Consider the following 12500-nt stretch of genomic DNA (forward strand, 5'->3'; position numbering starts at 1 on the left):
ATTTTCTGTGCATTTTTCTCTGTTTACAGTTAAAACCATTCTCGAGTCTCCTCCTTGATCTGTTTAAAACTTTCATTTAGTGGCTATAGCTAGGAACTGTAATAGTGTGCATTACCATAATTGCAGTTTTTATTTAAATTACTAAATTGTAAACTGCTTTTTCATACTGAGGTTTGCATTTTCTCTTTGTGGGTGTTCTTTCTATGCTTTTAAAGTGAGGTTTCTGTGTTCTGCTCAGGTGGCATAATCTTGATAGAGGCCTGTTGTCTAGGCTGGTTGTTTTGTTTGAGTTTCCTGCGTTTCTGGCAGCCATTTTCTGCTCATTTTCTTCATTATTATTGAGAGTAACAAGGCATCCTGACATTTTGTAGTACCAGTGATTGGGTAATAGCAGGGGCTGAGTAGTAATCTGATCTTCCAACTCTTCCATTCTTACTGCTATATAAACCCTGTGTCTTATAAAGGTTCTGCTTGTATTGTCAGACTCTGGATTGCATTGCATAAGTGTAAATTCCTTAAGATTCCAAGAGCAGGATAAGTTATTTCTTACACTTATTTCACTGAACTGCACTTCTGAAATGCTTATAATTGTGCTATACAGTTGGTCTACTACACTTTGCAGTATTATAAAGCTTTTTTATTGTTTCACTGCATTTATGTACTGTTTTATACTGTTTTAACATTACTTAACTGTAAACTGCTTTTTCATACTTAGAGTTGTATTTCCTGTTTGTGAGTGCTCTATCCGAGCTTTTCTGTGCATTTTTGTCTGTTTACAGTTAAAAGCATTTTCAAGTCTGCACCTTGATCTGTTTAAAACTTTCATTTAGTGGCTACAGCTAGGAACTGTAATAGTGTGCATTACTATAACTGCATTTTTTATTTAAATTACAAAATTGTAAACTGCTTTTCATACTGAGGCTTGCATTTTCTCTTTGTGGGTGTTCTTTCTATGCTTTTAAAGTGAGGTTTCTGTGTTCTGCTCAGGTGGCATAATCTTGATAGAGGCCTGTTGTCTACGCTGGTAGTTTTGAGTTTCCTGTATTTCTAGCAGACAGTTTCTGCTGATTGTCTTCATTATTATTGAGAGTAACAAGTTTTCCTGACATTCTGTAATGAGTGATTGGGTAATAGCAGGGGCTGAGTAGTAATCTGATCTTCCAACTCTTCCATTCTTACTGCTATATAAACCCTGTGTCTTATAAAGGTTCTGCTTGTATTGTCAGGCTCTGGATTGCATTGCATAAATGGAAATTCCTTAAGATTCCAAGAGCAGGATAAGTTATTTCTTACAGTTATTTCACTGAACTGCACTTCTGAAACGCTTATAATTGTGCTATACAGTTGATCTACTACATTTTGCAGTGTTATAAAGCTTTTTTTATTGTTTCACTGCATTTATGTACTGTTTTATACTGTTTTAACATTACTTAACTATAAACTGCTTTTTCATACTGAGAGTTGTATTTTCTGTTTGTGAGTGCTCTATCCGATTTTCTGTGCATTTTTCTCTGTTTACAGTTAAAACCATTCTCGAGTCTCCTCCTTGATCTGTTTAAAACTTTCATTTAGTGGCTATAGCTAGGAACTGTAATAGTGTGCATTACCATAATTGCAGTTTTTATTTAAATTACTAAATTGTAAACTGCTTTTTCATACTGAGGTTTGCATTTTCTCTTTGTGGGTGTTCTTTCTATGCCTTTAAAGTGAGGTTTCTGTGTTCTGCTCAGGTGGCATAATCTTGATAGAGGCCTGTTGTCTAGGCTGGTTGTTTTGTTTGAGTTTCCTGCGTTTCTGGCAGCCATTTTCTGCTCATTTTCTTCATTATTATTGAGAGTAACAAGGCATCCTGACATTTTGTAGTGCAGTGATTGGGTAATAGCAGGGGCTGAGTAGTAATCTGATCTTCCAACTCTTCCATTCTTACTGCTATATAAACCCTGTGTCTTATAAAGGTTCTGCTTGTATTGTCAGACTCTGGATTGCATTGCATAAGTGTAAATTCCTTAAGATTCCAAGAGCAGGATAAGTTATTTCTTACACTTATTTCACTGAACTGCACTTCTGAAATGCTTATAATTGTGCTATACAGTTGGTCTACTACACTTTGCAGTATTATAAAGCTTTTTTATTGTTTCACTGCATTTATGTACTGTTTTATACTGTTTTAACATTACTTAACTGTAAACTGCTTTTTCATACTTAGAGTTGTATTTCCTGTTTGTGAGTGCTCTATCCGAGCTTTTCTGTGCATTTTTGTCTGTTTACAGTTAAAAGCATTTTCAAGTCTGCACCTTGATCTGTTTAAAACTTTCATTTAGTGGCTACAGCTAGGAACTGTAATAGTGTGCATTACTATAACTGCATTTTTTATTTAAATTACAAAATTGTAAACTGCTTTTCATACTGAGGCTTGCATTTTCTCTTTGTGGGTGTTCTTTCTATGCTTTTAAAGTGAGGTTTCTGTGTTCTGCTCAGGTGGCATAATCTTGATAGAGGCCTGTTGTCTACGCTGGTAGTTTTGAGTTTCCTGTATTTCTAGCAGACAGTTTCTGCTGATTGTCTTCATTATTATTGAGAGTAACAAGTTTTCCTGACATTCTGTAATACAGTGATTGGGTAATAGCAGGGGCTGAGTAGTAATCTGATCTTCCAACTCTTCCATTCTTACTGCTATATAAACCCTGTGTCTTATAAAGGTTCTGCTTGTATTGTCAGGCTCTGGATTGCATTGCATAAATGGAAATTCCTTAAGATTCCAAGAGCAGGATAAGTTATTTCTTACAGTTATTTCACTGAACTGCACTTCTGAAACGCTTATAATTGTGCTATACAGTTGATCTACTACATTTTGCAGTGTTACAAAGCTTTTTATTGTTTCACTGCATTTATGTACTGTTTTATACTGTTTTAACATTACTTAACTATAAACTGCTTTTTCATACTGAGAGTTGTATTTTCTGTTTGTGAGTGCTCTATCCGATTTTCTGTGCATTTTCTCTGTTTACAGTTAAAACCATTCTCGAGTCTCCTCCTTGATCTGTTTAAAACTTTCATTTAGTGGCTATAGCTAGGAACTGTAATAGTGTGCATTACCATAATTGCAGTTTTTATTTAAATTACTAAATTGCAAACTGCTTTTTCATACTGAGGTTTGCATTTTCTCTTTGTGGGTGTTCTTTCTATGCTTTTAAAGTGAGGTTTCTGTGTTCTGCTCAGGTGGCATAATCTTGATAGAGGCCTGTTGTCTAGGCTGGTTGTTTTGTTTGAGTTTCCTGCGTTTCTGGCAGCCATTTTCTGCTCATTTTCTTCATTATTATTGAGAGTAACAAGGCATCCTGACATTTTGTAGTACGAGTGATTGGGTAATAGCAGGGGCTGAGTAGTAATCTGATCTTCCAACTCTTCCATTCTTACTGCTATATAAACCCTGTGTCTTATAAAGGTTCTGCTTGTATTGTCAGACTCTGGATTGCATTGCATAAGTGTAAATTCCTTAAGATTCCAAGAGCAGGATAAGTTATTTCTTACACTTATTTCACTGAACTGCACTTCTGAAATGCTTATTATTGTGCTATACAGTTGGTCTACTACACTTTGCAGTATTATAAAGCTTTTTTATTGTTTCACTGCATTTATGTACTGTTTTATACTGTTTTAACATTACTTAACTGTAAACTGCTTTTTCATACTTAGAGTTGTATTTCCTGTTTGTGAGTGCTCTATCCGAGCTTTTCTGTGCATTTTGTCTGTTTACAGTTAAAAGCATTTTCAAGTCTGCACCTTGATCTGTTTAAAACTTTCATTTAGTGGCTACAGCTAGGAACTGTAATAGTGTGCATTACTATAACTGCATTTTTTATTTAAATTACAAAATTGTAAACTGCTTTTCATACTGAGGCTTGCATTTTCTCTTTGTGGGTGTTCTTTCTATGCTTTTAAAGTGAGGTTTCTGTGTTCTGCTCAGGTGGCATAATCTTGATAGAGGCCTGTTGTCTACGCTGGTAGTTTTGAGTTTCCTGTATTTCTAGCAGACAGTTTCTGCTGATTGTCTTCATTATTATTGAGAGTAACAAGTTTTCCTGACATTCTGTAATACGAGTGATTGGGTAATAGCAGGGGCTGAGTAGTAATCTGATCTTCCAACTCTTCCATTCTTACTGCTATATAAACCCTGTGTCTTATAAAGGTTCTGCTTGTATTGTCAGGCTCTGGATTGCATTGCATAAATGGAAATTCCTTAAGATTCCAAGAGCAGGATAAGTTATTTCTTACAGTTATTTCACTGAACTGCACTTCTGAAACGCTTATAATTGTGCTATACAGTTGATCTACTACATTTTGCAGTGTTATAAAGCTTTTTTTATTGTTTCACTGCATTTATGTACTGTTTTATACTGTTTTAACATTACTTAACTATAAACTGCTTTTTCATACTGAGAGTTGTATTTTCTGTTTGTGAGTGCTCTATCCGATTTTCTGTGCATTTTTCTCTGTTTACAGTTAAAACCATTCTCGAGTCTCCTCCTTGATCTGTTTAAAACTTTCATTTAGTGGCTATAGCTAGGAACTGTAATAGTGTGCATTACCATAATTGCAGTTTTTATTTAAATTACTAAATTGTAAACTGCTTTTTCATACTGAGGTTTGCATTTTCTCTTTGTGGGTGTTCTTTCTATGCTTTTAAAGTGAGGTTTCTGTGTTCTGCTCAGGTGGCATAATCTTGATAGAGGCCTGTTGTCTAGGCTGGTTGTTTTGTTTGAGTTTCCTGCGTTTCTGGCAGCCATTTTCTGCTCATTTTCTTCATTATTATTGAGAGTAACAAGGCATCCTGACATTTTGTAGTACGAGTGATTGGGTAATAGCAGGGGCTGAGTAGTAATCTGATCTTCCAACTCTTCCATTCTTACTGCTATATAAACCCTGTGTCTTATAAAGGTTCTGCTTGTATTGTCAGACTCTGGATTGCATTGCATAAGTGTAAATTCCTTAAGATTCCAAGAGCAGGATAAGTTATTTCTTACACTTATTTCACTGAACTGCACTTCTGAAATGCTTATAATTGTGCTATACAGTTGGTCTACTACACTTTGCAGTATTATAAAGCTTTTTTATTGTTTCACTGCATTTATGTACTGTTTTATACTGTTTTAACATTACTTAACTGTAAACTGCTTTTTCATACTTAGAGTTGTATTTCCTGTTTGTGAGTGCTCTATCCGAGCTTTTCTGTGCATTTTTGTCTGTTTACAGTTAAAAGCATTTTCAAGTCTGCACCTTGATCTGTTTAAAACTTTCATTTAGTGGCTACAGCTAGGAACTGTAATAGTTTGCATTACTATAACTGCATTTTTTATTTAAATTACAAAATTGTAAACTGCTTTTCATACTGAGGCTTGCATTTTCTCTTTGTGGGTGTTCTTTCTATGCTTTTAAAGTGAGGTTTCTGTGTTCTGCTCAGGTGGCATAATCTTGATAGAGGCCTGTTGTCTACGCTGGTAGTTTTGAGTTTCCTGTATTTCTAGCAGACAGTTTCTGCTGATTGTCTTCATTATTATTGAGAGTAACAAGTTTTCCTGACATTCTGTAATACGAGTGATTGGGTAATAGCAGGGGCTGAGTAGTAATCTGATCTTCCAACTCTTCCATTCTTACTGCTATATAAACCCTGTGTCTTATAAAGGTTCTGCTTGTATTGTCAGGCTCTGGATTGCATTGCATAAATGGAAATTCCTTAAGATTCCAAGAGCAGGATAAGTTATTTCTTACAGTTATTTCACTGAACTGCACTTCTGAAACGCTTATAATTGTGCTATACAGTTGATCTACTACATTTTGCAGTGTTATAAAGCTTTTTATTGTTTCACTGCATTTATGTACTGTTTTATACTGTTTTAACATTACTTAACTATAAACTGCTTTTTCATACTGAGAGTTGTATTTTCTGTTTGTGAGTGCTCTATCCGATTTTCTGTGCATTTTTCTCTGTTTACAGTTAAAACCATTCTCGAGTCTCCTCCTTGATCTGTTTAAAACTTTCATTTAGTGGCTATAGCTAGGAACTGTAATAGTGTGCATTACCATAATTGCAGTTTTTATTTAAATTACTAAATTGTAAACTGCTTTTTCATACTGAGGTTTGCATTTTCTCTTTGTGGGTGTTCTTTCTATGCTTTTAAAGTGAGGTTTCTGTGTTCTGCTCAGGTGGCATAATCTTGATAGAGGCCTGTTGTCTAGGCTGGTTGTTTTGTTTGAGTTTCCTGCGTTTCTGGCAGCCATTTTCTGCTCATTTTCTTCATTATTATTGAGAGTAACAAGGCATCCTGACATTTTGTAGTACGAGTGATTGGGTAATAGCAGGGGCTGAGTAGTAATCTGATCTTCCAACTCTTCCATTCTTACTGCTATATAAACCCTGTGTCTTATAAAGGTTCTGCTTGTATTGTCAGACTCTGGATTGCATTGCATAAGTGTAAATTCCTTAAGATTCCAAGAGCAGGATAAGTTATTTCTTACACTTATTTCACTGAACTGCACTTCTGAAATGCTTATAATTGTGCTATACAGTTGGTCTACTACACTTTGCAGTATTATAAAGCTTTTTTATTGTTTCACTGCATTTATGTACTGTTTTATACTGTTTTAACATTACTTAACTGTAAACTGCTTTTTCATACTTAGAGTTGTATTTCCTGTTTGTGAGTGCTCTATCCGAGCTTTTCTGTGCATTTTGTCTGTTTACAGTTAAAAGCATTTTCAAGTCTGCACCTTGATCTGTTTAAAACTTTCATTTAGTGGCTACAGCTAGGAACTGTAATAGTGTGCATTACTATAACTGCATTGTTTAGTTAAATTACAAAATTGTAAACTGCTTTTCATACTGAGGCTTGCATTTTCTCTTTGTGGGTGTTCTTTCTATGCTTTTAAAGTGAGGTTTCTGTGTTCTGCTCAGGTGGCATAATCTTGATAGAGGCCTGTTGTCTACGCTGGTAGTTTTGAGTTTCCTGTATTTCTAGCAGACAGTTTCTGCTGATTGTCTTCATTATTATTGAGAGTAACAAGTTTTCCTGACATTCTGTAATACAGTGAGTGGGTAATAGCAGGGGCTGAGTAGTAATCTGATCTTCCAACTCTTCCATTCTTACTGCTATATAAACCCTGTGTCTTATAAAGGTTCTGCTTGTATTGTCAGGCTCTGGATTGCATTGCATAAATGGAAATTCCTTAAGATTCCAAGAGCAGGATAAGTTATTTCTTACAGTTATTTCACTGAACTGCACTTCTGAAACGCTTATAATTGTGCTATACAGTTGATCTACTACATTTTGCAGTGTTATAAAGCTTTTTTTATTGTTTCACTGCATTTATGTACTGTTTTATACTGTTTTAACATTACTTAACTATAAACTGCTTTTTCATACTGAGAGTTGTATTTTCTGTTTGTGAGTGCTCTATCCGATTTTCTGTGCATTTTTCTCTGTTTACAGTTAAAACCATTCTCGAGTCTCCTCCTTGATCTGTTTAAAACTTTCATTTAGTGGCTATAGCTAGGAACTGTAATAGTGTGCATTACCATAATTGCAGTTTTTATTTAAATTACTAAATTGTAAACTGCTTTTTCATACTGAGGTTTGCATTTTCTCTTTGTGGGTGTTCTTTCTATGCTTTTAAAGTGAGGTTTCTGTGTTCTGCTCAGGTGGCATAATCTTGATAGAGGCCTGTTGTCTAGGCTGGTTGTTTTGTTTGAGTTTCCTGCGTTTCTGGCAGCCATTTTCTGCTCATTTTCTTCATTATTATTGAGAGTAACAAGGCATCCTGACATTTTGTAGTACGAGTGATTGGGTAATAGCAGGGGCTGAGTAGTAATCTGATCTTCCAACTCTTCCATTCTTACTGCTATATAAACCCTGTGTCTTATAAAGGTTCTGCTTGTATTGTCAGACTCTGGATTGCATTGCATAAGTGTAAATTCCTTAAGATTCCAAGAGCAGGATAAGTTATTTCTTACACTTATTTCACTGAACTGCACTTCTGAAATGCTTATAATTGTGCTATACAGTTGGTCTACTACACTTTGCAGTATTATAAAGCTTTTTTATTGTTTCACTGCATTTATGTACTGTTTTATACTGTTTTAACATTACTTAACTGTAAACTGCTTTTTCATACTTAGAGTTGTATTTCCTGTTTGTGAGTGCTCTATCCGAGCTTTTCTGTGCATTTTTGTCTGTTTACAGTTAAAAGCATTTTCAAGTCTGCACCTTGATCTGTTTAAAACTTTCATTTAGTGGCTACAGCTAGGAACTGTAATAGTGTGCATTACTATAACTGCATTTTTTATTTAAATTACAAAATTGTAAACTGCTTTTCATACTGAGGCTTGCATTTTCTCTTTGTGGGTGTTCTTTCTATGCTTTTAAAGTGAGGTTTCTGTGTTCTGCTCAGGTGGCATAATCTTGATAGAGGCCTGTTGTCTACGCTGGTAGTTTTGAGTTTCCTGTATTTCTAGCAGACAGTTTCTGCTGATTGTCTTCATTATTATTGAGAGTAACAAGTTTTCCTGACATTCTGTAATACGAGTGATTGGGTAATAGCAGGGGCTGAGTAGTAATCTGATCTTCCAACTCTTCCAGTCTTACTGCTATATAAACCCTGTGTCTTATAAAGGTTCTGCTTGTATTGTCAGGCTCTGGATTGCATTGCATAAATGGAAATTCCTTAAGATTCCAAGAGCAGGATAAGTTATTTCTTACAGTTATTTCACTGAACTGCACTTCTGAAACGCTTATAATTGTGCTATACAGTTGATCTACTACATTTTGCAGTGTTATAAAGCTTTTTTTATTGTTTCACTGCATTTATGTACTGTTTTATACTGTTTTAACATTACTTAACTATAAACTGCTTTTTCATACTGAGAGTTGTATTTTCTGTTTGTGAGTGCTCTATCCGATTTTCTGTGCATTTTTCTCTGTTTACAGTTAAAACCATTCTCGAGTCTCCTCCTTGATCTGTTTAAAACTTTCATTTAGTGGCTATAGCTAGGAACTGTAATAGTGTGCATTACCATAATTGCAGTTTTTATTTAAATTACTAAATTGCAAACTGCTTTTTCATACTGAGGTTTGCATTTTCTCTTTGTGGGTGTTCTTTCTATGCTTTTAAAGTGAGGTTTCTGTGTTCTGCTCAGGTGGCATAATCTTGATAGAGGCCTGTTGTCTAGGCTGGTTGTTTTGTTTGAGTTTCCTGCGTTTCTGGCAGCCATTTTCTGCTCATTTTCTTCATTATTATTGAGAGTAACAAGGCATCCTGACATTTTGTAGTACGAGTGATTGGGTAATAGCAGGGGCTGAGTAGTAATCTGATCTTCCAACTCTTCCATTCTTACTGCTATATAAACCCTGTGTCTTATAAAGGTTCTGCTTGTATTGTCAGACTCTGGATTGCATTGCATAAGTGTAAATTCCTTAAGATTCCAAGAGCAGGATAAGTTATTTCTTACACTTATTTCACTGAACTGCACTTCTGAAATGCTTATAATTGTGCTATACAGTTGGTCTACTACACTTTGCAGTATTATAAAGCTTTTTTATTGTTTCACTGCATTTATGTACTGTTTTATACTGTTTTAACATTACTTAACTGTAAACTGCTTTTTCATACTTAGAGTTGTATTTCCTGTTTGTGAGTGCTCTATCCGAGCTTTTCTGTGCATTTTTGTCTGTTTACAGTTAAAAGCATTCTCAAATCTGCTCCTTGATCTGTTTAAAACTTTCATTTAGTGACTACAGCTAGGAACTGTAATTTTTCCCACCCACCCTCCCTAGTGTTGTGTGTTCTTATACTTAGTGGCTTTGCAGTTGCCCGCCCATACTGTATATTTGATCTGTGACACTCCTCCCAGTCTAGTGTCATTAGTTCACTCAATCTTATAGAGAACATTTGTGAAGGCCAACCCACTCAGATTCTTAATGTTGAATTAACTTCTGTTCTAGCTTTCTCCATTTCCACTTTACTGGAAAAAAATTCTAAGCTTGCTTCCCCCCTTTCCTGTGGCAGGTCAGATACGGATTTGCTGTATCCATGACTGTTTGTGAGCTCCTAAGCCCCCCCCTCCCCACTTAACTGGGGTTAAACTATTCCTGGCGCCTTAAAGTCTGTTCTTCAAAATTTCCTGTGCAACTAGCCAGCTTTTTAGTTTTAGCACTCATCTGTTTCTTTGATCTCAACACTTGTTCAGAACTCATTGTAAGCACTAAATAAGTTACAAATTACTACAGCACTCAATTTTCCTCACTTGTCTAGAGGAAAACATTTTTAGTACTTAATAAATAAGCACCTTTCCAGGCATGTCTAAAGGTCAGCTACCTGTGTTTTCTCCTGTCTACCTGTTGAATCTGGGCATCTTGGGACAATGCAGCAATTGCCTCATGTACACAGACAACCCTCTCCTCCCACCACCCAACACTACGACTTGTGAGAGATGCACTTATATAGCCAAACTGGAAGCAAAGCTGTCTTCACCAAAGACTGGCCTAGACAGTCAAGAGAAGAAGGTAAACACTTGCACCGCACCACACTCATCACATAGTCACGCACAACCTACACCACCAAAACACACACACAGAAGCACAAAACACACACCTACATTCATGGAGGCTCTCAGTACAAATCTGCCCAAACAACAGAGACCTCCAAAGCAGAAATGCAAGCAACCTCCACCCCCAACACAACCAAAATGACACATAGCCCACATACTCAGTGTGCCACTCAACTACAGCCCATAAGGCATAATGTACCCAACACTCTAGTCATAGGTGACTCTATAGTCAGGCACACTGATGTTCCACTCACCAGGGTAAACAAGGAAAAAGTTACTGTCAGCTGCTTGTCAGATGCCAGGATCCACCACATAATGCACACACTCATGTCACTCCACAACAAGTACAAATATGACTCTGTCATTGTCCATGCTGGTGTGAATGACCTGAGATGTACCTCCCTGGACTACATGAAAAGAGACATGGAGGAGCTCTCCGATCTTGTAGCCCAGGCTGGTATGACCCTAGCCCTGAGTAGCATCCTGCCACCACCCAGAATGACACCACAGTACAAGGACAAAATGATTGACTTTAACAATTGGCTAAGCTTCTGGTGTCATTCAAAGGGAATCCAGTATCTGTCTGCCTGGGATGACATGATCGACAGACCACGCTGCTTTGCCAGAGATGGCCTGCACCTGTCGCCCTTGGGATTCTGGATACTGGCAAAGGCTCTTGCCACCCCTATAGTGTCTTTTTTAGGCAAGGTTCAAATGACAAATTCACCACCATAACAGGTACAAGCAAGCAAAATCTGAGGGTAATGCTACTCAGTGCTAGAAGTCCAAACCTCAAAATGCAGTCACTCGAGGCACTCCTTAAAATGGAGAACATTGCCATCTGTACAGTGACAGAGACCTGGTTCAAAGCTCCAGAGAGCACCCCTGCATTACCAGGCTATAATTCATACCACACCTTTCGGGCCACCAAACCCGGACCGAAACACTAAAGGTGGAGGCGTGTCCATATTCATTAAGGATATCCACACCTACAAGCTAGTTGCTCAGCATAATGCATCCGGGATTATCCAAGTTCAACTAACTCTGGGCAAAACCGCAATCCAGATTGTAGCTTGCTACAGACCCCCACCCACCATGCCCCAGGATTCCCACTCCTCTTTTCTTGATACACTGGAAAATATTAAGGTACAACCCAACACTCTAATAATGGGTGATTTCAACTACCCTACCATTAACTGGGAAAACTACTCATGTACCAACTCTTTTGCTCAACGTTTTCTGGAAATCATCAATTCCAACGCCTTGGATCAACTTATCCACACCCCCACCAGGGGCAGCAGTATCCTAGACCTGGTCATCACCAACATGGGTGACCAGTGTTCCACACCAGAGGTCAGCTCCTCGTTGGTCAGATCCAACCACAAGCTAATCACCCTAGACATCCACATCCCGTTCCCACCCCCCATTAGGAAAACAACCGTAAAAAATTTCTCCAAAGCCAACTTCATGCTTCTTAAGACAGAAGTGGCAAACTTCATAGAGGTACGACTGCTGAATCCTACACAAATGCACTTTATAAGCACTTACCCGAGTGCATGGATCGTGCTATCCCTAACAGAACCAAGATGCTATCCTCCAAAAAAGGGAAGCCAATCTGGTGGTCTTCTGACATAAACAAACTCTACAACAATAGAAAGCAACTGTTGCAAAAAAGAGTAAAATCCCACGATTGGAGGAACTCCCTGGTCAGCCTCAGTAAGAAGCTGATATCCCTCATAAAATCCTCCAAAGTTAGTTATGAAAACAAAATTGCCACTGATTCTAAAGACAACCACAAAGCATTCTATAGCTATGTCAAAAATCTCAATGGCAACACACAGATCTGCTCTGAGTTACAGCACAATGACACTAAATGTACAGAACCAACTGATATTGCCAA

The sequence above is a fragment of the Protopterus annectens genome, chromosome 15.part0, assembly GCF_019279795.1.
Source record: "Protopterus annectens isolate FY-2018-M chromosome 15.part0, PAN1.0, whole genome shotgun sequence".
Classification (NCBI taxonomy): Eukaryota; Metazoa; Chordata; order Ceratodontiformes; family Protopteridae; genus Protopterus; species Protopterus annectens.